The sequence below is a fragment of the Mauremys reevesii genome, linkage group 11, assembly GCF_016161935.1.
Source record: "Mauremys reevesii isolate NIE-2019 linkage group 11, ASM1616193v1, whole genome shotgun sequence".
Lineage (NCBI taxonomy): Eukaryota > Metazoa > Chordata > Testudines > Geoemydidae > Mauremys > Mauremys reevesii.
Genome location: NC_052633.1, coordinates 44,215,180 through 44,240,385, shown reverse-complemented (window position 1 = coordinate 44,240,385; position 25,206 = coordinate 44,215,180). Strand labels below are relative to the sequence as shown.

The 25,206-nt window shown below is 39.6% G+C and overlaps 1 long non-coding RNA gene across 3 annotated transcripts in view; it reads left to right on the top strand.

The window, feature by feature from the left end:
- The window catches only part of LOC120374937, a 53,668-nt gene extending 28,978 nt beyond the window's left edge, over positions 1-24,690 (top strand). For 2 of the 3 annotated variants that reach the window (XR_005586350.1, XR_005586352.1), the window contains 2 exons: positions 16,518-16,692; positions 22,180-22,417. This is a non-coding gene — a long non-coding RNA (uncharacterized LOC120374937). Of the gene's footprint in view, positions 1-16,517; positions 16,693-22,179; positions 22,418-24,525 lie in introns of those variants that run through there. The other variant, XR_005586351.1, reaches the window with a different exon arrangement.
- The last annotated feature ends 516 nt before the right edge of the window (positions 24,691-25,206 follow it).

Sequence of the window (25,206 nt, the reverse complement as noted above, 5' to 3'; positions counted from 1 at the left end):
CTAAGGGTATGTCTACACTACAAGACTATTTCAAATCAACTTACGTCGAATTTGTGGAATCGACCTTGTGAAGTCGAATTTGTGTATCCACACTAAATACACTAATTCGACTGTGTGAGTCCACAGTAACGGGGCAAGCGTCGACTTTGAAAGTGGTGCACTGTGGGAAGCTATCCCACAGTTCCCGCACTCCCCGCTGCCCATTGGAATTCTGGGATTTCCCCCCAATGCATGCTGGGGGAAAATGTGTTGAGGGTGGTTTTGGGTAACTGTCATCATTGAACCGTCCATCACGCCCTACCTCCCTCCCCGAAAGCGTCTGCGGGCAATCTGTTCATGCACTTTTCTGCTCAGTGACAGCGCGGGCGCCACAGCACTGCGAGCACAGAGCCCGCTGCAGTTATGGCCGTTGTCAACTCCTCGCACCTTATCATCCACCTCTTCCACAGTCAGCTGCTGAGAAATCGGGCTACTTTTCAATGGTGCTGCGAGCACTGGTGGACCATGGGGGACGTTTTACCAACATCAACGTCAGGTGGCCAGACAAGGTTCATGACGCGCGTGTTTTCAGGAACTCTGGTCTGTTTAGACGCCTGCAGGAAGGTAGTTTCTTCCCGGACCACAAAATAACTCTTGGGGATGTGCAGATGCCTATAGTGATCCTCGGGGACCCAGCCTACCCGCTAATGCCCTGGCTCGTGAAGCTCTGTGCAGGCGCCTTGCACAGCGACAAGGAACTCTTCAAGTACCAGCGAGCAGCGAGCAGCGTGACCTGTGACTGTTCAGTTTCTTTACAGAGAAGCTGAACCTGCCCCTGTTTCTTTACCAAGTTACTATTGTCCGTTTGCTCCCTCATTAGTCCAAGCAGCGTTTGAGTCGCCTGCTTGTCTTCCTCACACCACCTCTCCTCTCATTCGCTGTGTGAGCGCTGGTACAGAGAGAGGGTCTCCCTCCACTGGCTCTGCTGGTCTGCCTCGGCTCGGGAGCACCCCATAACTTCAGCAATCATCTCGTCCAGTGTCTTTCTCTTTCGCCGCCTAATCTTTGCCAGCCTCTGTGAGGGGGATGCTGTGGCAGGTCTGGAGACAGTCGAAGCTGTGTGATGGGAGAAAGGGAGTGAATTCCTTGCAAAGATACATTTTTCCGAACAATGAACACAGTCTAGTCTGTGTCTGTGAACAACACCATGCACAGCACCTATCTCGTCCGCACTCCTGCAGCAGGCAATCCTGAAAGCATAAACTCTGCCCCTGTTCCACCCCATCGCAGTGTCCCCCGACCCTTGCACTTCTGGGTTGAGATCCCAGTGCCTGATGGTGCAAATTTCATTGTCGCGGGTGGTTCTGGGTAAACGTAGTCAGTCATTCCTTCCTCCGGGAAAGCAACGCCAGACAATTATTTCGAGCCTGTTTTCCCTGGATTGCCCTGGCATACGCCATAGCGTGGCAACCATGGAGCTTGTTTTGCCTTTTGTCACTGTCACCATATGTGTACTAGATGCCACGGACAGAGGCGATTCAGCAGCGCTACACAGCAGCATTCATTTGCTTTTGCATGACAGCAGAGATGGTTATCAGCCATACTGTACCATCTACCATGCCATTGTAAACTGGCAAGCTGATGATGGTTATCAGTCGTATTGCATTATACCTTCTGCTGCTGTCATAGGTGCCCCTGGCCGAGATCAGCCGGGGGCGCAAAAGACAAAACTGGGAATGACTCCCCGAGTCAATCCCTCCTTTATGGTATCTAAAAATAGAATAATTCCTGCATAGAAGATGGGGCTAGTGTAGTAGAGATCCAGTGTTTCAGAGAACCAGAAAGCACAGCCGCTCCGTGTCAGATTATTCAGGAATGATGAGCTGCATGGCATTCACAGGGGGTGCTCCTGCAACAACCCCACCTGTTGCTTCCCTCCTCCCCCAGCCTTCCCGGGCTACCGTTGCAGTGTCCCCTGATTTGTGTGCTGAAGTAATACAGAATGCAGGAATAAGAAACAGTGACTTGTTACTGAAATGAAATAAGGGGAAGGCAGCCTCCAGCTGCTATGATTGTCCAGACAGGACATTAAGCAGTGTGTGGGAGAGGAAAACAGCATCCTGCTGCTATGACAGTCCAGGCAATACAGAATCTTTTCTTTACACATGAAGGGCGGGGGCTGGTGGAGCTCAGCCCCCTGTTGCTATGATGAAGAAGGTTAGCAGGCCGTCTACTTATGGGCTGATGACGAGGATGGGTACCAGTCATATTGCACTACACCATCTACAGCAAGGCTAATGATGATGATGACGGATATCATTCATATTGCACCATCAGCCACCCATAAGGGGGGGGGGAGGATGCTACAGTACAGTGCCGCAGCATCGCGTCTACCAGCAGCATTCAGTACACATAGGGTGACATTTAAAAGAGTCAAAAGACTTTTTTTTTCCTTTTCCTTCTGGGGTGGGGGGTGGTTGTACATTGACGAGCTATACCCTGAACCGCCGCGGACAATGTGTTTGACCGTACAGGTATTGGGAGCTCAGCCAAGAATGCAAATGCTTTTCGGAGACTGCAGGAACTGTGGGATACCTTGCGTCCTCAGTCCCCCCTCCCTCCATGAGCATCCATTTGATTCTTTGGCTTTCCGTTACGCTTGTCACGCAGCAGCGTGCTGAGTCTCTGCTACGCCGTCTGTCCGGAGATTTTTTAAAAATACTTTGGACCAGGCGTAACATTACAGTAATTCCCCTAATTAGATGCAGGAGTCTCCGAGTGAGATCACCCTGAGGACGATCACTGAAGGAGATAGAGAGCTCATGCTGCGTGAAAGCCAGCACAAACCAGGGCCCTATGCAGCCGTGCTCGGGGAGGCAATGCTCCCTGAGTACCTCATGAAAGCCTGGCGCGGAAAAGTGTGCTACCACGGAGCACCCAATAAGGCAGCTCTCCCCAGGAACCTCCTGCGGAGGCTTTTCGATTACCTCCAGGAGAGCTTCGTGGAGATCTCCCAGGAGGATTTCTGTTCTATCCCCATATATATAGAGACCTCCTTTTCACATACTTCAGATTCCTGTTATAAAGATTTACAACTCAAGAAAGGAAGCTGATCCCCTGGTTTTCAGGTGTCCCAGGCTCCTGCTGTGCTATCATTAGCAAAAAATGGGAGGTATATTGTTCTTAATATTTTTGTGTTATTTTTATTTTTTAAAAAGACGCAAACTGAACTGCCCCCTCCAAATTTTCATCACATGGTATCATATGGACACCCACGTATCGTCAGCAGGGTTGGAGCCTTTAGATCTACTTCACAGACATCTGCTGCTTGAGCTAATGAGGTTACTAATAGTATGTTGTCATCCTCTATGTGGATCAGCACTAGAGGAGGATGAGAACCACACTTTGCCAGTGGGTTCACAAAGATTTGCTGACAGCAGAGGGATGGGGAGACTCCTGGACTGGAGCCCAAAATTCCTGTTCTGGAGGGAAGTATAATCTAGTGGGCCCATAGTCAACCACTCAAAAGTTAGCAAATGACACGATTAAGGTGGCCTGTGCAACCTGAATTCGGTCTCCTTGTGCATATGCAGTATGATACAGTCTTTAATTGCATAATCAATATACTATTTTGTTCTAAGACCTGGTAAATGTGTACCATCTGTTGTTACAATATTTCACATGGAACAGTAATATAACTAGGTTACTAAAGAAAGATATTGGTTTTAAAAATGTGTAACCTCCAAACAAATGCTCAGGTACTGAATACAAACTACAAGTGACAGGATTATTTTGTCTGTCATTTATCTATGAGACCCTGTTATTTTCACATTTCGTAAGGTGGGTACTTTACATTTACTCAGCAGGGACTTTCTATTACCCATTCCCAACACCTTATCTCAGTTACAAACACCAGTCCATTTGGTTCATTAAAAATGTGTGTCTTTGTACATTTGAGGCAGTGGGAGTTCTTAGAAAACAAGAGCATGGAGAATGTTTAGGCACTTGAATTTCCAATAGTGATATCTCCTACAATACACTCTGAAGAACTGTAATGTGGTAGAAAGTAAATGAGCCTGCATTTAGGGAGGGCTGAAGAGGATTATTTTTATTCAGTATTATTTTACTTAGTTGTCATTACATAGATTCTTAGCTTGGATATTACTTGTATATTTAATTGAAACACATTTCAGAGATTTCAAAACCTCTGAAATTTTATCTTTATTCTTTTATTTGCCAATTTTGCCCATGATGTGATTTTTTACGTCTATATAGTCTCTCTGCTCCATCCACTAATACAATCAAACCTTTCCATCAGTGAGGAGCATTCAAAATAATTTCTCTCAATTTCTCCAGGTATACCCATGAAAAACTCCTGATTTTTGCTTCACAAAAATCCCATGACAAATCAGAAACTTTCTAAAATTTCACATTTTAGCCAATTTAAAAATCACGTTACAGAATTTGATCCAGGCTCACTAATTCCAGTCTGATTAAACTAGACTTGAATTTCAGTTTAATTAAATATAAGCACAAGCTTTTCAGGAATGACACTGTTGCAATCTGGACTTCTGGGGCCTAATTCTGGTCTCGGACAGATTTGTGCATGCAAAACATCACTCGCCTGAGGACTTAGCTTAATTTTTAAAGGTAAATACCCAGGTGTGTACTCATGATGATTCTGTGTGCACAAGGTTTGTAGGAATGCACACTGGAGACCCACTGGGAAAACAATGAGCCTTTTCTCGCATCTCTCTTAAATATGGTACAGTAACTTCTACAATATAAAAATTTGAAATGTCCATTTCAGAAGAAATGTCCATTTCAGAAGAAATATACCTCCCATTTTTTGCTAATGATAGCACAGCAGGAGCCTGGGACACCTGAAAACCAGGGGATCAGCTTCCTTTCTTGAGTTGTAAATCTTTATATAATCAGATTGGGATGTGTTGACACAAGAGCGAAACCCGAAATTAAAGAGGAAAGTAAGAGGGCATTCTGACTTCCATTGTAAAGAAATTGTCCTGGTGTGCTTTTCTTAGCTCATACTTGCTCTCTGGGTTCAGTTTACACCAGCCACTAACAGGTTAGCAGAGGGGAAAATAGAAAATATTTCTATCAGACAATATGCTATATGCCCTGGAGATATTTGTATAAAGGTAGTCCTTATCCATACCCTTAGTCCCACCTTGGAAAGACATGACACAACAAATGGTGACAAATGCAGTTATGTCGAAGACACACTAGACGATCAGTGCAATTTTATTGAATTACCACATCGTGTTGTCTCTGCATTATCTGGACCAGAAATATTTCATTTCAGCTAGATCACAGTTTTGTAAGACAGCCTTGTCTTTTTTATTTGTCACTGTGTACTATATGTCACTGAAGTCTCATCTCCTCAAACAAATGCCACTGGAAAGAAACCTGTTACACAGAATACAAAAGGTAAGCCCACCAAATGAAGTTTATGGCTGAACTCACCACTCAGGCTTTCCATTCCCACAGGCTTAGCAGTGGTGTAAATTACCCAAAGCCAAGTTAGAAAGATATGTCATTTCAATTATTACATTTTATATTTATTTTACACTGCTACTACCTCTTCCACAGCAGCTCCTGTGTAGCATGGAAGAGAATGGAAAGGGAAGAAAGCATTGGTGGCTAAGAGGAAAAGTTATGATTGACGTGAGGTCAGATACTGAAAGTAGCCCTGGGAACTGTGCAGTAGAGTTGCTGGCAAGAGACAAGGTATGGGAAAAATACAGGGATATAGAGGATAAAATATTTAATAATCAACCCAACAATTCTAGAATGTTGAAGTTAGTAGGTTCAATCATTGTCCCTTTTGCTAAGAAGCCACTTTCAACAAAAAATGAAAACAACATTACAGGCCTGTCAGGTACTTTTACGCTGATCTAACAAATATGACAAATTTTCCTTACAAAGTGTGAGAGAATGAGCCAAAGGGAGGGGAAATAGTGGTGGTTTGTAGGTTGTGACTTCTTAAAGAAACAGTAGACATAATAAAAATGGGCTTTTGCAACAGAGAGAATTTTTTAAATAATGATTTATTTCCCTGATTTGAGTTTCAGTTTTTTCCTCCCCGCTGAAATAATTAATCAAAACAAATGAGCCAGCAAACACACAATACCAACTGACTTGAAATCACTGTGCACATTAACTATCTTCTGGAATTTCATTTACCATACTGTGCAGCATGTATAGTGTAGCCTTTACTAAAAGGAGTTGTGTACCTGATTGTTATTTTAAAACATGAGTTACTGGCAAATGAAAATACAGAATAGATAGTGAAATCATATTCATTCTTTGTTTTTGATTGCTCTTTGGAATCTTTTAATATAGTTCTGTTGCTATACAAGATACCAACTGCCTGATTCTCATAATTGCCCAGTAATTTTCTCCTTTACCTCACTTTGGTAGTATAAAGGGGCCTTAGAGTAACTGAAAATAAGACTCATAGTAAACAAGCAAGCCTAAAAGCAAGAGAGAAAATCTCAAATCAAAGCATTGGAAAATCCTGTCTTGTAAAGATACCATTTTCTATGAACCACTACGGACAGCATACACCTTACGTCATGGACACACAAAGTGATATGTTCCTGCAGATAAGACAAAGTAGCTTATCAAGGAAAGTAGATAATACAATACTGGAATGACTAATTTCAGAAAAAAAGACATATCTACTTAGTGTGCCAAGCAATTCAAATAAGAACTTATGTTAATGTAGAAAATCCTTATATTTTTTCGTCCAAGATCCTTATTTTTTCAGTGGGGTGAAACCCATAATTGGTTAAAAAATATAGGTGAAGTTCCCATCCCACTGTGAACATAACATTCACACACACTAGCTCATCCAAACTTACCACTTCCTTGTGGTCCAGTTTTACAAGAAATCCATCTTTGTAATAACCAAACATAAACCTTTAGCCTAAGCTTTCTGCCTAAACTTGGATGACTGCACAGTTCATTCTGCTCAAAAGAGAAAGGGGCCCCAAATCATGAGTGGAGCTAATCAGATCCACCAGCTAATATGACAGCAGTAATTAAACTGCACCTTCATGCAAAATGTAAACACCTGACGTATGAATGACTCACTATAGAGTCCTTTTGCAGTTTCCTAGGATCACTGACCTTTTAGTGGACATTATAACTGAACTGCCTCCTAAACATATGAATGTTTAGGAGTTTTAATGCCAATTAAGGGAGGTAGTTTAGCAACCATTAATTGAGATGCTGTTCTAAGCATGAGGGGTGGCACGAAAATAAGAATAAAGTAAAGAGTGGGCAAGAGAGAAGCTTAGAAGAAAGATAATGGGAAGGAAGTGAGTACTGTGATTCCTGTTCTACAAATGGGGGAATTAAAGCAGATTGTTTAAATAAGTGTGCCAAGGTAATAGAAGGCATCAGAGGCAGAATGAGGATTAGAACCCTAGGATTTCTGGGTAGGATTTTCCAAGGGGGCTAAGTATTTGGCACCAAATACCATTACATTTCACTAGGATTTGGGTACTGTGCTCAAAGGACTAGACCAGGCCTTTCTCTGGTATTTGGTTTTTCAGAAGTGAAAGAACGAAAGAACGAAAGAGCCTGAATTCACACCCTAGTCACCCTCCACCAAAATATACCAACTATCCAGAAGCCAAATCCTGGCCTCTTCTCCAAACCCATGTCTCTGGAAGACCCTTAAAGCACCAGCACCACACAGTTTCTCATTACATAGTCCGTAGTGGGATAAACCACAAAAAGTTCATGCTGGGGTCTTTACAAAGAAGAGGAATGGTGGGGTCGGCTGATGTCCACTGGCTCCACAGTTATGCTGTTTCATGTCTGCAATGCCCTCATAGGTTGCAGAGTGTCTGAGCTGGGACTCCACTGGTGGAAAGAAGAAGGGAGAGGAATTCTATTTTCCTCACATTTGCAGTGATCCCATGCCCTATGCTCATTTACTCAGGCTTTGCACAGAGGACCAAGATATGGCCCTAAGCACTGAAGCTTTCTAGGCTTGGACACCTTAGAATGTTCCCTCCCTGTTTGTCCTAGTGCAGCCTTTATGCTACTGCTGTTGTTGCTCTTACACTAATGCTGCCTTTTTGGAATTGAGAAGTGTACTGTGTAAATACAATATGCAAGCCTAAAATATTAAATGCTTAACTGTTTGTTTGTACACCTATGAAACATGCTGTAGCAGAATTAAGCTAGATCCCTAAAGAGTCATTAACTTGTATTATCCTGAAGTATTTATTATTGTGGCATATGCAATGGATAATATTTGTTTACATTTTTAATTACTCACATTTTCAGCCAAGAAAATCTCTGAGGATAATGTCTCATTTACAAGTGTCCTGGCAAAAGACAACATAATGTAATCACACATTACCAACAATTCCATGACAACCATGCAATGGTTTAAATAGGAAATTTTTTAAAAAGACATAATTATAGTAAGCAATAAAAAAAATTAAACAGAAGAGGCTAACATTGCTAAACAGAAATTAAGGAAAAATTCCTCCTGTTCTTGAAGATATTGAGCTTGTTCCAAAGCCCGTTGAAGTCAATGGGCTTTGAATCAGATCCACTATGAATAAACATGTTGAAACTAAATACCTGCCAAAGCCTACTTTTGAACCTTTAGAGTGTCCCAGTTTAACAAGTCCTATTATTAAGAGACCTTAATTTTTTTCATAGTAAATAAATAGAGCTCAAACTTAATGAACAGACCAATTTGATTTAAAAAATAAAGCAAAGAAGTGCGCTTCTGAAAGGTTTTTCTGGATAGGAAAGGTTGTAATAGGCTGTGCCTGATGGATAACATCTCTTTGAGAACTCACAAGTGAATGAGGTATACTAACCTCAAATCTTTCTTCAACCATGTTTTTGGCAAGTTTCACAGAAATTTCCTATGCTGAATTTAAAATGGATAGAGAATTGATTCTATAGAAATAATTAGTCTCTTGATTCCATCCTTGTTTACATTGCCATAATTCCAGTTCACTTAATTCCGAGGGCCAAAATAGACCCTAAGCAAACTAGAAACAGATTTTTTTTGGGCAGATAACTGGCAGATAAGAACAGAATTTGTTGTAACTTCCACCCTCTGATGCCAGCAGTGTAACTGTCACAGTCTGTGTGGCAAAGTCTTTCCTTTTCCTTTCTCTTTTAAATTTTACTTGTTCTTTATTTCAAAAATATAAACCAACTATGGGGCAGATTTTCTGATCACAGTGAGATAAATCAGGAGTGACTCTTCTGATGTCAGTGAAGTAACACCAAAGTAAAACTGGTGTTAAGTAACATCAGATTTGTATTTTAGGAATAAATGTTGAAAAATGTGGGATGCAAAACAGAGAATTTTCTTCAAAATGTGCCATTTCCCTTTGTTTAATTTGAAGTTGTATTTTTTATGCATTTTAAAAATATTAATACTCTCCCAGGGTGATTCCACAACATTGCTATCATTCTGCTTGGCATTATAGTGGCCTGACGGGCCTGATCCAAAGCCTGTAGAAGCAAAGGAGGGATCAGGACCTACGTCAGCATTAAGAGGAGATAACGGTTCCTATTGCTTTTCTTAACTTTAGCTAAGCTGAAAATTTAAAATAGTCAAAGGCTAAATCTGTGACAAGAATCTGACAAAAAAATGTAAAATACAACACAAAAGAAAATCTTTTAAAAAAATCTGAAGATGCTACAAAAATTGAATTGCTTTGGAGTGTGAATTCATAGTCTGGTTTATTTTCCTCATCCCGGGAAGCACAGATACAAAAAAACTAAAATACACTATAATTTTACATTCATATACATCCTCTGTTTGGCTATAAATATGTCTTCACATACTTCTGGAGTTTCCAGACCAATTCTTGGGATGGGCACTGGGCTCTGTATTTGAACTTTCATACTGAGTTGGACTTGCTGACCTACAGCAATGATAATTATTTTGTGAAGCCTTGTCTTCACTGAGTGGATTGCCGTTACTTAGAGTAAGCAGCAATGAACAACAGTATGCAAGCGATGGCTATCATGATTTGAATCAAAAAGATCTGTTTAAACTCCAAGTTAGAGTTCACCCATTGAAAGAAAAATATGCCATGCTACTTTCTTAAAATACTAAAATCATATTCACCTCTTAATGTGTATGTGTGTAATTCTCTTATTAATTCTAACAGAGCTTAGCTTGCACCCTCAGAGCAGAATAAACCCTTTAATTGTTATATTTTAGATGTCTGAGTCTCCAGACTACTGTAACATTTGATGAGTATCATGTCAAATGCAATGTCTCAGAATGAGTTTGATTAAAAATACATAAAATTAATGAGTTGTCAAAAAGGAGTGTTCTTTAGAAGGCGTGATTCAAAAAAGTGTCTATTTTCATCTTTGTAATGTAACCGTCTCTGGTATTTCTGTCATTTGGTAATGCTTCCAGATACATTCACACTGGTCATCTTTGATCATATACATTCAAGAGATTCCAAGGCTTTTTCTATTTGCATAAAAAACAAAGGCAGCATTGTCAGAAATCCCCAAATATGCATTTTGAATCAAGTTACACCTAACTGCTATACAAAGACTCAGTGTCTTGATGCTAATTTATTGAAAATGGCTTGGCCTTTAGGAATTTCCCATTGGCACTTACTAGAGCTGAACTCAAAGTGGCAATGGCAAAGGCAAAAAGCAGCCATCGAAACTGCATTCACGCTGACATCTAAGCCTTAGTGCTCAAATTATGAGTGCCCTGAAACAAAATGCTGTAGAAAGAAAAGCAAAACATTAAAAATGCTGTGGGTGCCAAGATTTTCCATGAAAAGACTGGAAAAAATAATGTTTCATTTTTAATGAAATGTTAAATGTTAAAAATGAACATAAAGAAAGAATTCAGTGGGAAAGGTTTGATGTATAATGTACAGTGTTACTGTAACTGTTATATATATCTGTGTATATCTGCAACTATATTCAGATTTAGATGTATGGTCTACCAATAACATATGTACGCATGATGGTCGAGCTAGTTAATTTTTTTTTCCTGCTGAATGCATGTGTTTATTTTATAAGAAGAGACGTGAAAAGTTCATTCATGTCAAAATGTGTTGCTAAGTATAAACATGCTGGTTCACTTTAGGCAGGATCAGAAAAGACCCTGGGTGTGTAATCTGTGAATTGACTCTATGCTGATATTGCCCAGGTTTTGTATTACTAAACTATGGCTCACAACAACAACAAAAATTTAACCTTTAAATAGAGGCACCAAAATAATTTAAAACAGATTGGAGGGTTTAAAGGGCTTCAAGAGTAAGCAGCTCATATTTCAGTTCCTCCCCTCTAGGGCCTACCTATTTGGTGTTCAAAGTTCATCTCATATTGCAGCTGCTTATGTTCACATTTTCTGCAATGTATGGATGAGATGTCCTAGGGAGAAAAAACATAAAATAAAATATACAACATTAAAAAAATCTTCCCTAAAACAATGGTTTGGCTGTTATTGGGCAGGGAATAGGACAAATCACCCAGAGGCTTTTAAGTAAGAGCTAGGGAAAAAAAGAACAGAGAGAAACTGAGACGATTTTAAAGAGAATTTCAGTTTCAGGGGATTTTTTTATCCAAAGTTCTCACAGGTTATAGAACCCATTATTTTTTGTTCTTTTATTAAAAATTCCTTTGTAATTCATTTAGACTTCCTTGCCACTAGGCACAGATAGATAGCAACAACAAACAATTATACTACATATTTATCACTTTATACCATTTCACAGTGTATCTCTGGTTATGGGAACAATAGATTTTTGCACCTTGCTTTGGTTTCTATTTGTCAAGAGTAGCCCTTATAAACAATATATTTTCCCATTTTAATAAAGGAGTCCAGCTGCATTAAATGCGTGGGATGTGATTTGAAACAAAATGGACTAGGCCACTGACTAGTGCTTCACAAGACCAGCTCTTTACTTAGTACACCATCTTATAGTGTGAACATCCCTTCTTGAATGATAAGATGGATGCCAAACTTGTACTACATTTTCTAGCTTTGCAATTTGAGCAAAACTGCAATATTTTAATCAACATATGACATTAGAATATATTAGTTTTTGCCATGGTAATCCTAAATTTGGTCCTGCAGAAAATGTAACTTTCCTTGCCAGTCATCATCTTGCTCTAAGTATTCTGTATTCGGTCTCCCATCCAACAGGTCTCCATGCTTTAAGGAAATTTCTTCTGTGTAATAATTTCTTGAGTTTCTCTCCAATAATATATTAATAATCTATAATTAATAACTTACCAGCATCTCCTATTCTTAAGGATACCAAAGCACTTTGAAGACTGTGAGTGAAACCCTGGCCTTACTGAAGTCAATGGGAATAGTGCCATTGACTGCAGTGGGACCAGATTTCACCCCAAGAGCCTAGACCTACTTAGCAGGAAGCCGTTCCCATTTACTATCATGAGAGTAGGACTGAAGCCCAAATACACAGGAATATCTGCCCCAACCACTGAAGTACAGCCACCTTGGCAACTGGATCAGGACTTAGTTTTATAAGTTAACAACACAAAAGGTACCATTAGCAGTAAGGGGGAAAACTTATTATAGTCTCTTCTTCCAGTCTGACCATACGTGGCCAAGCAAATCCTCCTGTAATCAAGGAAAGGAGAACAGTAAAGATTCCATGAAATCCACTAGGGACACAAATAGCAGATCTCATTTCTCTGGGAGGTGTTTCAAAAAGCTGGTGATGGGCACTATACAAGATCATAAACTAGACACAGAGATACAAGACATGTATCTTGAATATTTATTTTCACAGGAAAATGATTGGTTTGAAAAGTATTAGGTAATTGAAAACACTATACAGTCGCATCTCATCTTACACGCATTTAACATGCGCAAATTCAGCTTTGCGCGGTCGGCAAAAACAAAAAAAACAAACAAAAAAGGAGAAAAATAACAATTTTAATACTGTACTTGTAGTGCGGGTGATTCCGCCCGCCATTGCACTCAATGTAATTTTGACTATATGTGATTTTCGCTTTACGTGCTGACAGCAGAACGTAACCCCAGCATAAGAGGAGACTCGCATGTAATAGGGAAGCTCTGTTAAATGTGTTCTGGGGATTCAATAGTCTCATTCTGACTCCTGGTCTGCAGATGGGACCTACATATACCTTAGAAAGTCTTGGGAATGTACATGAGTGAATTTCAGGATTGACAAAACAAGCGAAGGCAGACTCACTTTGAAAAAGGCAAGCTGTTTTATGACTCTGGATTTAAGCATGAGATAGGTGATGAGATTACATCTCCTGCCATACTATTTATTCTTTCAGGTAATACAATAGCAGAAGGGCATCCAAGATGCTAAATTGCCAAATTGAGCTAGCACAAGCCAACTGATTTGTTTGACTAACTGTAGGAACACCCAGTGCTCTCAATGGTTTACAACCTGCCCGTGTACACATTTCTGATACTCAGATGTGTAACAAGGATTCAAAAATAGGAACACAACAAAAATAACAGAGAAGAGTTTTCTAACAACCAGAACTACCATCAGGTTGCTTTTCTCATGGGAATTTGAATGCATTTTTTTTCCCAACATGTCCTAATGACTGCCCTCTTCCACTGGTTTTCCCTCATTTTTCTGAGCACTAATCTCTCCCAGAGATATATTCAGGTAGGTATGATTAACGTTTGGGGCTGAATACAAAGTGACCTCAAAAAATCCTTTCCACACACATTTTCACATTTGGAACTCAGTTTAAAGTATATCAGTACTTCTAATATCTTCTAATATCTTATTGCAGCATTGGGCCCTTGCTCTGTCTCTGTTCAAATGAAAGACTCTGACTGGGGATTTTGTTTGGTTTGCTCTCACAGGCATTCTTCTTTACATATTTTGTTTTACCATTTTATCCCAATATATGCTGCTTTCCCATAGTGCAACTACATCTTCTTGCCACTCTCCTCTGACCCTCCCTCTCCCCCCACACACAAAAGAAATCTGCAAATAATTAGCTAACTTCTAAAATAAAAATAAGAATGGTAAACGTAGGGGAACTATCCTGATTTTCCCCTATGCAATCCTATAATTTGGTTTTACAAACATGAGAAAGACCCTGCAGTAAATATCTGACCTAAGGAATTCTGCCGAGTCAATTTCTATATAACAAAGGGGACATGGGAGAATATTTGGTTTCTCTTTAGTAGCACAAGGGCTACATTACTATTTTGGGCCTGATTCTCTTCTCTCACCAGTGTAAATCAAGATTAACTCCACTGAATGAAAGAGCTTTACAAAGGTGGAGAAGTGGTTCAAATGAGAGGAGAATCAGGCCCTAATAGTTGTTTGTGTATTTTTAATTACATCCAGGTGCCAAAGATTCTATGGGTATGATACCCTGAAATAAACAATTATCCCACCCTCTTGAAAAAAAAATTCATGTGTGGATCAGTGAAGCTCAATAATGGGAAGGAGAGGGGAGTTTCTCGGGGCAGGGTACAGATAGGATGCATGGGGAACTCAACATCTAGGGGAGATCCCTGGGTGTAGGAAGCTGCAGTTTAAAGAATACAATGGTGTGAAAAATGTCTCAAGCCATTACTTATGAAAACAAAAATGGAGTGTTTAACAGAGTAAATCTGATAAAGGTATGCAGCAAAATTGTGTTTTCTAAGGGCTTGATCCAAACACCATTAAAGTCAGTAGAAAGGCACAATGGGGCTTTGATAAATTTGCAGATACTTTTGGGGCAACTTCACCTTAACAAAGAAAACTGGTTTCTTGTATCACTTTCACCATATTTCCAAAAATCAGATTGAAGACTAAAGCACTTGTAGATCACTCTACTTAGTTAAGAGGACACCACTGAAAAACAATCCTTCTCACAGCCTGGTCTGTCTTTTGCAAATTTGGGGAATTATGGTACATTACACATGGACTATTTTTGCTTATTCCTTTTCATACACATTTATTTGAAAGGTTAATGAAAATGCAGATGCAATGGTTCCTTTATATGGGGTTTACCTTCCATGAGTACCAGTTTTCAGGCTAATTGATTATGTCAGAAGCTCTATAAATATCAATAGCATATGGAAAGGTTAAGCTGGGGTCTCCACATAACTGGATTCATACTCTTTATTGATGATATAACCATTATCCAACCATAATGCAAGTGCTTTGAGTGTGAAATAGAGTAGAACCTGGCTAATTTACACCAATGACTGAGTGGGAGATCCATGGTGAATTACTAAATTTTGCGAATTAATGAGCAAATGTACAAACACAATAAAAAAGCAAGGATAATATATCATATAATGTACTTTACTCATTTATTTTGCCAGTTGTCATTTAGTTTTACTTATTTATAATATTTCTTAATTTCCTATTAAATGTATAGTAGCATATTGTGTTAAAAATAACATCCTCTTAGTAATAAGTAATCTGACCACAGCATTCTGCTATTAAACCTTTACTGAGAGGTCAGGAGAGGCTCCTTTCCCAGACCCAAATTTTAACAAGCCTGTGCATTTAAAAATTCTCAATGTTTTATTCAGTAATTGTAAGTTTTGTTGTCTTTTCTTGGCCCTTTAACTGCAGTCTTCAGAATGGTTTATTTTGTTGAATAATATTTTTGCTAAACCACAGTGGGGCCAATCTGGACCCTATTGATCATTCCCATGGTGTCAAGGAGCAGTAAAGAGGCCAGGACAGAATTCCCCTTGAGCAGAAGCAGTGTAGAGCTGACATAAGCATCCGTGCAAGTGCCCTCTCACGGCCCCTATGTGTAAAAGGCATGTATGTGGTAAGGCGGCGGGGGGGGGGCTAGCTCTGCTGAGTGCTACATGGATTCTGTGTTGCAGAGCAACCCATAGGCAGCCCAGAATGGGCTGTCATAAGTTAGAGCAGCCCCTGTGCATGCAGCCACACTGGACCCTAGGACAGGCAGAACACAGGCAGCACAAAAGAGTCACAGACCTACTCTGCTTCCTGCTCCTCCTGTGCTGAATCTTCTGAACTCCCCACAACACCTTTGGGTTTCCTGCATATTCTGTAACTTTCTCCACAGTTAATCAGGTAATTGCTTTGGGTAGAATTAGTCAGGTTTGGGTTGCATTGCAGGTATAGTTAAAAAGTTAAAAGCTAGAGTAGTGCTCTGAGAATAAAGCCATTGCAGATGAGTTAAGGGTGTTAATGGAGAGCAAGTGCACATAAAAATTCTGTGAAGCACCATATTTTTAACTTAAGTCAATGAGTGATGTGAAGCTGTACTACCATTTTTTGCATTAGAAATGTGAAGACGTGCTACTACCTTTGGCAATTAGTACAATATTTTCATACCACACACACAATAAGTAGGAAGTAGCATGAATTCTACTGTGGTTCACGTTGTAAATTCCCTTACAAAGAAGAGCAAGTAGATACTGTAATGCTTTTTTTGTCTAGAAAGATAATTAGAGAGAATTTGTGGGAGACAACAAGCAATAATCAGCTCCATTTTTAGCAGCTATTTTGTGCTTTGTGCTCTATTACATGAATCTTCAGTCAAGAATGAAATCCTGGACCTACTTACGTCAACAGCAAAACTCCCATTCACTTCAATGGACCAGCATTTCACCCCAACTGTTCAGGCTATTGCTGTAGGGCCAGATTTCTCCCCCTTGCTCACATACTCCATGTAATCCCACTGAAATCGATGTGAAGAAAGGTACTATTCAATGTGAGTAAAGGAGGAAGCATCTGGCTCATAATTTTTAAAAAGTACTACACCATTCAAACGGATACACAGTGTATACGGTTTTTCATATAGCTGACAGTAATATGTGATTTAATGTCTAATTTGTTTTCTTAAGCTTTGTATATTCTGGGCATTCCAGCTGTTGGTGGTTGGCCTCAAGTGTAGCTGCTCCAGTGAAAACTCTTGGCATTGATGGTGTAAACTATATATGCTATAGGCTGAGATGTGCACCTGCTTGAAACTGGGGTAAACTGCACCAGTTCAGATTGTAGTTTATAATGGCTTTACCTGCCCAGAGGTTTGCACTGGTGCAGCTACACCAAAGATTGAAATCAGGGCAAATTCCCAATGTACACAAGGCTTTAGACCAGGAGTAGGCAACCTATGGCATGGGTGCCGAAGGCGGCACGCGAGCTGATTTTCAGTGGCACTCACACTGCCCAGGTCCTGGCCACCGGTCTGGGAGGTCTGCATTTTAATTTAATTTTAAATGAAGCTTCTTAAACATTTTAAAAACTTTATTTACTTTACATACAACAATAGTTTAGTTATATATTATAGACTTATAGAAAGAGATCTTCTAAAAAAATTAACATGTATTACTGGCACGCGAAACCTTAAATTAGAGTGAATAAATGAAGACTCGGCACACCACTTCTGAATGGTTGCCGACCCCTGCTTTAGACAATTCCACGCTTCCAAGGCCTGTTGTCTTCATTCATAAGAATCCTTTGCATCTGAGAAGTAAAGGATTTACAGGGGATATGTAGAACAGAACATACCTGCTATTTTCCTTTCTATGAAAAGTGGAAATATATCTTATTTCTCATGGCTTTTGGCATGATGTAATTGGACATCATTGATGCACCTCACCATGTCTAGTTGAAGAATGAAGAGCCAAATCCTGATCACTCATTTATGCAAATAATCCCACAGACGTCAGTGTGACTATTCTTGTAAGGCAGCAGCATTTAGCCCTGAGTATTGCGTTAAGTATAAGGCCATTGCTTTCTCAATATTGCAGTTAGGGATACTAAAAAAAGACTCTTAAATAGAGTTGAATTTTGAGGAATGGAAAATGTACTGAATTCTAGGACTAGATTCTAGAGTAAGGGCTCCTGAATCCCATGTAGTAATTCCAAAAGAGCCACACTACAAAAACAATTGAATGTATTGTTAAAATAAATACATTGTTGTTTTCCACTGAAAAGTGTGAAGGTCTTATGGCATAATCACCATTTTTTTAAATTGTGAAAAATACATGGTTAGACTGTATTCAAATGAAGGCCACATTTTATTTAACAATTGTAATGATATGAAATGTTGTCATTCCTGGAGCATTCCCAAGCCCTTCTAAATGGACAACACAGTATCTAAGTTATTTCTTTGAGAATATGCCCTGCCTATGTCCTAAATAAACCACAATATTTCCTTCTTAAAAATTCTGAGTGACAGTTCAGAGTCTTAGGGAAATACATGTTTGTTTGGGGTGTTTTTTATCACTACTAATGGCAAAACTAAAATTAGTTCCCAATTAAAAGAGAAATACATAGGAACAATCTGAGACTAGCAGATAAAGGATGGAGGGGAAATTATTAAGCAGCATAGTATAACAGGACCCCAGGTGCAGAAGGGCCTCATTATCCTTACATTCTTGTGCTACAAAACACTGACTGTACAGTAAACAAACAAAACAGAACAAAATCCAAGGGACAATTTTATTCAGTGGCTACTCTTGAGATGAACAAGTACATGTTTTTTGAAGAAAGACCATAACAACTTGGTTTTTACTTCCAAAATACAGTGGCATGTTAATTGCTTGAGCAGCCAAATGAAACTAAATGTAATTAAGACTAGTGTGGGGTTAATTTGGTCCATAATTATGTTATATAAAGTAAATGAAAATTGTTTCTTTCCTAAATTGCAATTCATTAAAATTATAGATATTAAAATAAGATACTATAAAATTACATGAAGCATGTACACATTAATAGCCATTAGTAATAGCTTGATATTTCTATCTAAGCAACAGTTTATTAGAATGCCAAAGGTTATATTTGACAACCCACATGACTGATTTTTTCTCATCTTTTCTGTTCCTCTAAGATACGTACTTTTACCACAGCTATAATATCTCCAAATTCATGTGTTAGCATGAAACATATCTGTTTCATTTGAACTACAGTTAACACATTCAAAATAGTTTAACTATTGTTAACAAACATTCTACGTGCAATGAATCACAGAAACTACTAGGCTACTAGAAAAAATTGCTCTTGAATTCTCCATTGCAATGCGTTGATTTTGTTGCATTTGCTATGGAATGCTAAATTCACAATTCCCTGCATCAGCATTGACTTCAGTTTGATGCAAGCATGTACTTAAAGTTAAGTACTTCTATTCTGATTAGCAGTGGACTTAAGCAAGTGCTTAAGTGCTCTTTTAAATTGGAGCCTTAAGGCGCACTAGTGGTGGACTTACACATTTTACAGATATTGAAGTCAATGAGAGCTGCAAGATCTCAGTACCTCTTGCAGTTGGGCCCAATTCCGCTCTGACTTACACTTGCGAAAACCCACTGAAGTCAACATCAAAGTTCCATGGCTATAACTGTGGGCAGATTTTAATCCACACCTAGTTACAAGGAGAAATGTCAATGAGTACTTCTGTGAAGATTTACAACCCTTAGGATATCTGTGTAGACGTCATATTTTGTCCTCTATAGCTAAATGTTTGTCCACTGTTTCTTTTTCTGCACATTGTCATCTCAGGGGCACAAAATATCCAGCAATGATATTTTAACACTGGACATAATGATTCACCAAGACAGCATGCTAGCAAATATTGTCTCCCAGTGGTGTAACATGAATAAATGATTTTTCAGCAGAGCTGACTAGTAGATAAAAGGGAAGACTTATAGCTATTGTAGTTACTTGTACTTATCAGATAGCAAACTTTAGACCCAATCCTGCACTTCTTGTGCAACCCAGTTTTCAATCAGTGGTTGAATAGAAAATACAGAATCAGACTCGTTATCTCAGCTATCTCTAACTCTAACTGTGGCTGGATTTAAGAAAGACACATGAAACATTCCGTTGCACCATGCAGTCAGGGATCCCATTTAAACAGCAAACATAGGGCATGATCCTGTTAGAGCATTTTCATCTCCCATGGCACTCAGCACCTTGCAGGATTGGCTCCTATTATGCTACTTGAAAAACAGGTAACTAAAAATAATTTTGATTGGTTCTTTCTCTTATTAAATAAAGTATTCACCATTATTGGTCCAGAACACCGGAAATAATTACAAAGTTAATGGAATGTTTTGGTCCAGGCCTGTAGAATATTGTATGTACATTTTGTTTCTAAATTTATAAGTGCTGAGTAAAATTTATCTTTAAAAACTGACTCTTTGGAGATAGAAATATTTGCATTAACTCAAGATCGGCCTGTTTTGTTGGCAGCATGGTGTTATTACCAGGAACAGTAATTATATGACTTGAGTGTCTACCAGTTTTAACTGTAACCCGCCCCCAACTAAATGGTTCCAGTAATTTCCTCCTTAAAATGTGTTTAAAAATAAAAGATAAACATCCTATAATGTAGTTTCAGTTACACCTGCAAAAAAACTAAACTGTAGTGTGGCCTTATTTAATAATCCGACAGAAGATAATATTATGTACAATATCTATCATAACCATTTATGTATTTGTTTAGCAAACTAAGGGCTAAATTTTGCAGTATTTAATTGAGCAAAACTCCCAGTGACTTCACTGAAGGTTTTGCTTGATTAAGGACCACAGAATTTGGCCTTAATAATATTTTATCATTTCATGCATGAAAATGTTGGGTAATAATAGTTATTAGCATTCCAAGTAAAGAAGAACATGCAAATTATTCTGCTATAAAACATTGAGTCACATCATATTTAATACCCCCCCCCAAATAGTTTATATATATTAAACAGGGAAATCACAACAGAAAAAAATGGATTTAGTTCAGAAGTTGAGCTGCTATGTAAACCAATTATCTATCCTGAGGGAAACAGCTCTGTCTACAACTACTTAGGCTCTAGGGCCTATTACAAATCCTGGAGTGGGCTGTTGTTTCAGTTCTCAAGGGAATCTACCAAGTCACATTGGAAATAGTTGACAATAATTAGAAAGCCTGCTTCTGCCAGTATTGCACACATTTTTAATACCTTCCTCAGAGTTATGGGAGATAATACATAAGGTTTTTAGAATTCTAGTCATGCTAAGGCAAACCACGGAAAGGACAACTAGACAATAGCCCCAAACTGGACTGCAACAGGCTAATTACTGTGGCTTCATTATAAAACCTCTTTTTACATAGGTCATCTGGGAAGTGTAATTAAAAATGCATTATTGGTGTATTTTTTATTGAAGCAATTAAATTAAAAAGCCAAAAAAATAATTATGTGAGGAGCAAATAATAATGTTGGTCAACAGCGTTTATCTAAGAAAGAGAGAACATGTTAGTGGTTCATTAGCAGTAAATGTGTTAGCGGGAATGCTGTTTGAAAAATGAGCCATAGAACAGCTTTTAAATACTCAGATTAAAGGATTTATAATGTCAAGTTTATCACAGAAATTACAGATAGTATTACATTGCCATGAGTAATAGCACCTTTAATCTGACTTAGTAAATGATCTATATCACGCTGTGTGCTTTCCACAATTATAGGGGTATATATCTATATAATGTCAAATACCTGTATCAGCTGGATATGTGGATACATACACATACATCTAAATTGAATATATATATTCTTTAATACAATAACTACATTTGTTACAGAAAAGGCTCTCAACCACCTAATCTGGACTCTCAGAGAAAATACTGTACTTTTGGGCATTCACAGATATTATAGGGTTCTGGCTATTCGATTCAGAGCCATGGCACAAGAGTAAGGAGAGCGGGGAGTGAACCACACTAGAAGAAGTGGCTGGAAGCATTATATATGAGGAAGTGAAAGACAGGAAAATGGGCCTGATTCTGACTCCACTTATGCTTTACACCATTGACTTCAGTTGTCCCACTTCTGATTTATGCTAGTGTAACTGAAGTAAAAATCAGGCCAGATGCCTTTGGAGGTGCTTAAGGAGCATCTCTAAAAGAGACTCTAGCTATACCTTTTAAAAAAGGTTGACCATGCCTTTCTCCCCAGTAAAGCACGCCAATCACTTCCAGTGTGCCGGGAGAACAGAGATGTGGCCACACCTCCAGTCCCATCAAGGCATACTTGTTGCCTCCACTGTGCTACTGAGCACTATTGGTAGCATTAGCAGACTCCCCTTGCACTCAGAATGTAGGCAGACACAGTATTATTGCCTCCTCTCTGGAAGCAGTATAGGTGTAAGGGTTTGTATAGATATTATACATGATTATGTATTATATATTTTAAAATGTTTAAATATTAAATTAATATTATGTATAATATAATTTCAGGTCCTGATGAAAAGTTTGAAGTTGCTGACTTGGTTGAGAGTTATTCACTAGGGGCCAGAATCTACTCTCACTTCACGGGTGCAACTCCATTTACCTAGGAATAACCTGGTCCTAAGGATGGCTAAACTATCTGCAGGTTGTTGTTTTCAGAAACTGATTAAGGTTCTGTATTTTGATTATTGCAGAATCACATCAGCTGAAACCTGAAGTAGGAAATTTTCTTTTAACAATGGTTTAAAATGTCCTTTTCTTATGATATATTACACTATGCATTTTGTCTTACACTAAACCAAAAATGGCTAGATTTTTTTTTTTAAAGGAAAATGTAAAGGCAGGTAAACAATTACAGAATGAGCTAGTCTGAATTCACTGCTACGTGTGTGAAGCTGCTGACAAATGTATTATGCAGTGAAACAACGGCTTTGAAATACCAGGGCTTGATCCTGCTCCCACTGAAATCTTGGAAATCTTGCTTTTCTGGTAAAACTTTGTTGTACTGGAGCACAGCAGCCTTCTCACCAAATAACTTAGAAATCTTATGTTGCTATAAATTTGATTTCTAAGACTTTTCCGACAATAAAATATAGGTCATTTTATTTCCCCCCAAATTCCCTTAGAGACTCTCCCCCTCCCCACAAAAAAAACCCAACTTGGAACCAAAGATGAGTTATCATTAATTTTACACCTTCTTATAATTCCCATTTCTAGCAAGAAAATAGAACACCCCAATTTGAAAATTTATCACTAATTAAATACACACAAACTTACCGTATATACTCGATCATAAGCCAGTTCGCTTATAAGCCAACCCCGACCCCAAGATGGATAAGTAATAATGGAAAACTTTTATGACTCATTCATAAGCTGACCTTATAATTCAGGGGTCAGCAAACTTGGCTCTGGGCCATCAGGATAAGCCGCTGGTGGGCTGAGATGGTTTGTTTACCTCAAGCATCCGCAGGCATGGAGGTAAACCTAAGTAAACAAAGTGTCTCGGCGCGCCAGCTGCTTACCCTGACGGGCTGGACAGCAACTGGTAGGGAAATTTTTTAGCGGGGAGAAGCTGGTGATCAGAGGAGTAACCCTTGTGACCACCCCCCACATGACCCCACCACAGCCCAGGACCCCCACACTCTCCCCATCCCAGCCCTTTCCACCTTATCTGGGGAGGGCCAGAGGAGGATGTCTCTGGCCTGGCTGGAGCTGCTCCGGCAGGCTGGGCAGCACGGCCGCAGCATGTTCCAGCGGACTGGGCCAGGCGGCGTGGCTGCGGCGTGGCTGCAGTGTGCTCTGGCGGGCCAGGCAGTGCGGCCACATTCTGCTCTGAGTGGCAGGGCCGAGCGGCATGGCTGCAGCCTGCCAGCCCCAGAGCTGCAGCTGCTTTGGAGGCTGTGGGGAGAGCAGCGTGGCCAGAAGTGGAGAGACTCTGGCCCCACCTCTTCCCTTCTGGCTCTGCTGGCCGTGCTGCCTCTCCTTGCTCCCTCTGTTTTTTGATGTCAGCTGTAGATCATTCTTCACACCACATTAACACTGCAGAGAAATCTAGGCAAGGCAAGTGAGCCCATAATAGATGCTCAGCAACAAGTGTGCTCCTAGGTGTTTGAAGAGGTCTGCCTGTAGTGGTAGGCTTGGGTTTCATCTTTTCAACCATTCCAGTGGTAGCATCCTTACAACAGATGTGTGGAGTAGTGATATTGCTTAATACAGGGATCCAGGGTACTGGTGCAAGTCGAAATGTCCCAATTAACATGCCCATGGTTGAGTGTAGTTGTGTGTCAACCAACTTGCCATGCGACAAATGGAGCCAAGTGGAGCAGAGTAACAGAGGGCTACTTCTGCAGAGTAACTAATAGAGAGCTCAACTTGAGTTTGAGTATTTGCTCCCATGAAGTGCCAGCCAATTTGCTTAGAAGGTGTTACATGACCTCATCTTAGCCACAGTTTTCCAGGGTGGGTAAGATATATGAGAGAGATCTATCTAGGATTACTCCAAAGTAGTATCCTTTGAGAAAGGTATTCAGTTCTTTTGTTGCTCTGGCATTATAAAGATGGAACATATTCAAAATTGTCTTGGTCACGCTTGGTTGTAAATACCACTGACTACAGTATTCAAAATAATCAAGTCAGTCTTTAGGTGATCTTCAAGTTCTGGGAATGACTGTGCTTTGGACACCTTAGCAAATGTTATCTGCATATGTGAACTTCTGGGACTGTGTAAGTGGAAGGTCATTTGTGTATAGGTTGAAAAGCATGGGTACCAGCACAGAGCCTTCGGGTAGATGGTTGGTTTGTCTTTTCCATAAACTAACTCTGTTTCCCATGTGGACTTGGAAACATCTATTGCAGAGGAGAAGGTCAATGAAGTTGACTACCCACTCTGGTCTTGATGATCTAAGAGCCCCATATGCCAGACCATATCATATGCTGCTGTTGGATCCAGAAATACAGCTTCCATCTTCAGATTTTTTCTGAAAACCATTTTTAATGAATGTTATCAAAGCTAGCACTTGATCACAGACACTCCTATCTCTCTGAAAGCCTGCTTGCTCAATGTTTAGTATTGATTCCACTTTTGGGAGATACGCTGAAGAATGAGACGCTCCAGCACCTTGAATGGCACAGACAACAGAGATATCGAACAATAGCTTGCAACATTATGGGGTCTTTTTCTGGTTTTCAGAGAGCAATGACTTTTGACATTCACCATGTTTTTGGAAGTTGCTCTTCATTGACCACTTGCATGAAGAACTGTGCCAGCCACTGATGAGCATGAGTCCTGAGGTGCTTCAAGAACTCTGATGATATGTTGTCATAGCCAGCAGCAGTGCTGCTCCTAATATCACTCAACATTATATCTAACTCGGTGTCCGTAAACAGCTCTATGAGTTGTCAAGTGGTGTTTCTCTGAAGGAAATGGTGCCATTCATCATAGACTTGTCAGCTGACTTGCTTCTCATGTGGAGCCTTTGACACATTCAGAAGATGGCTAGCAGCTTGATTTGGTGTGACAGGTGGGTAGCTTAGGGC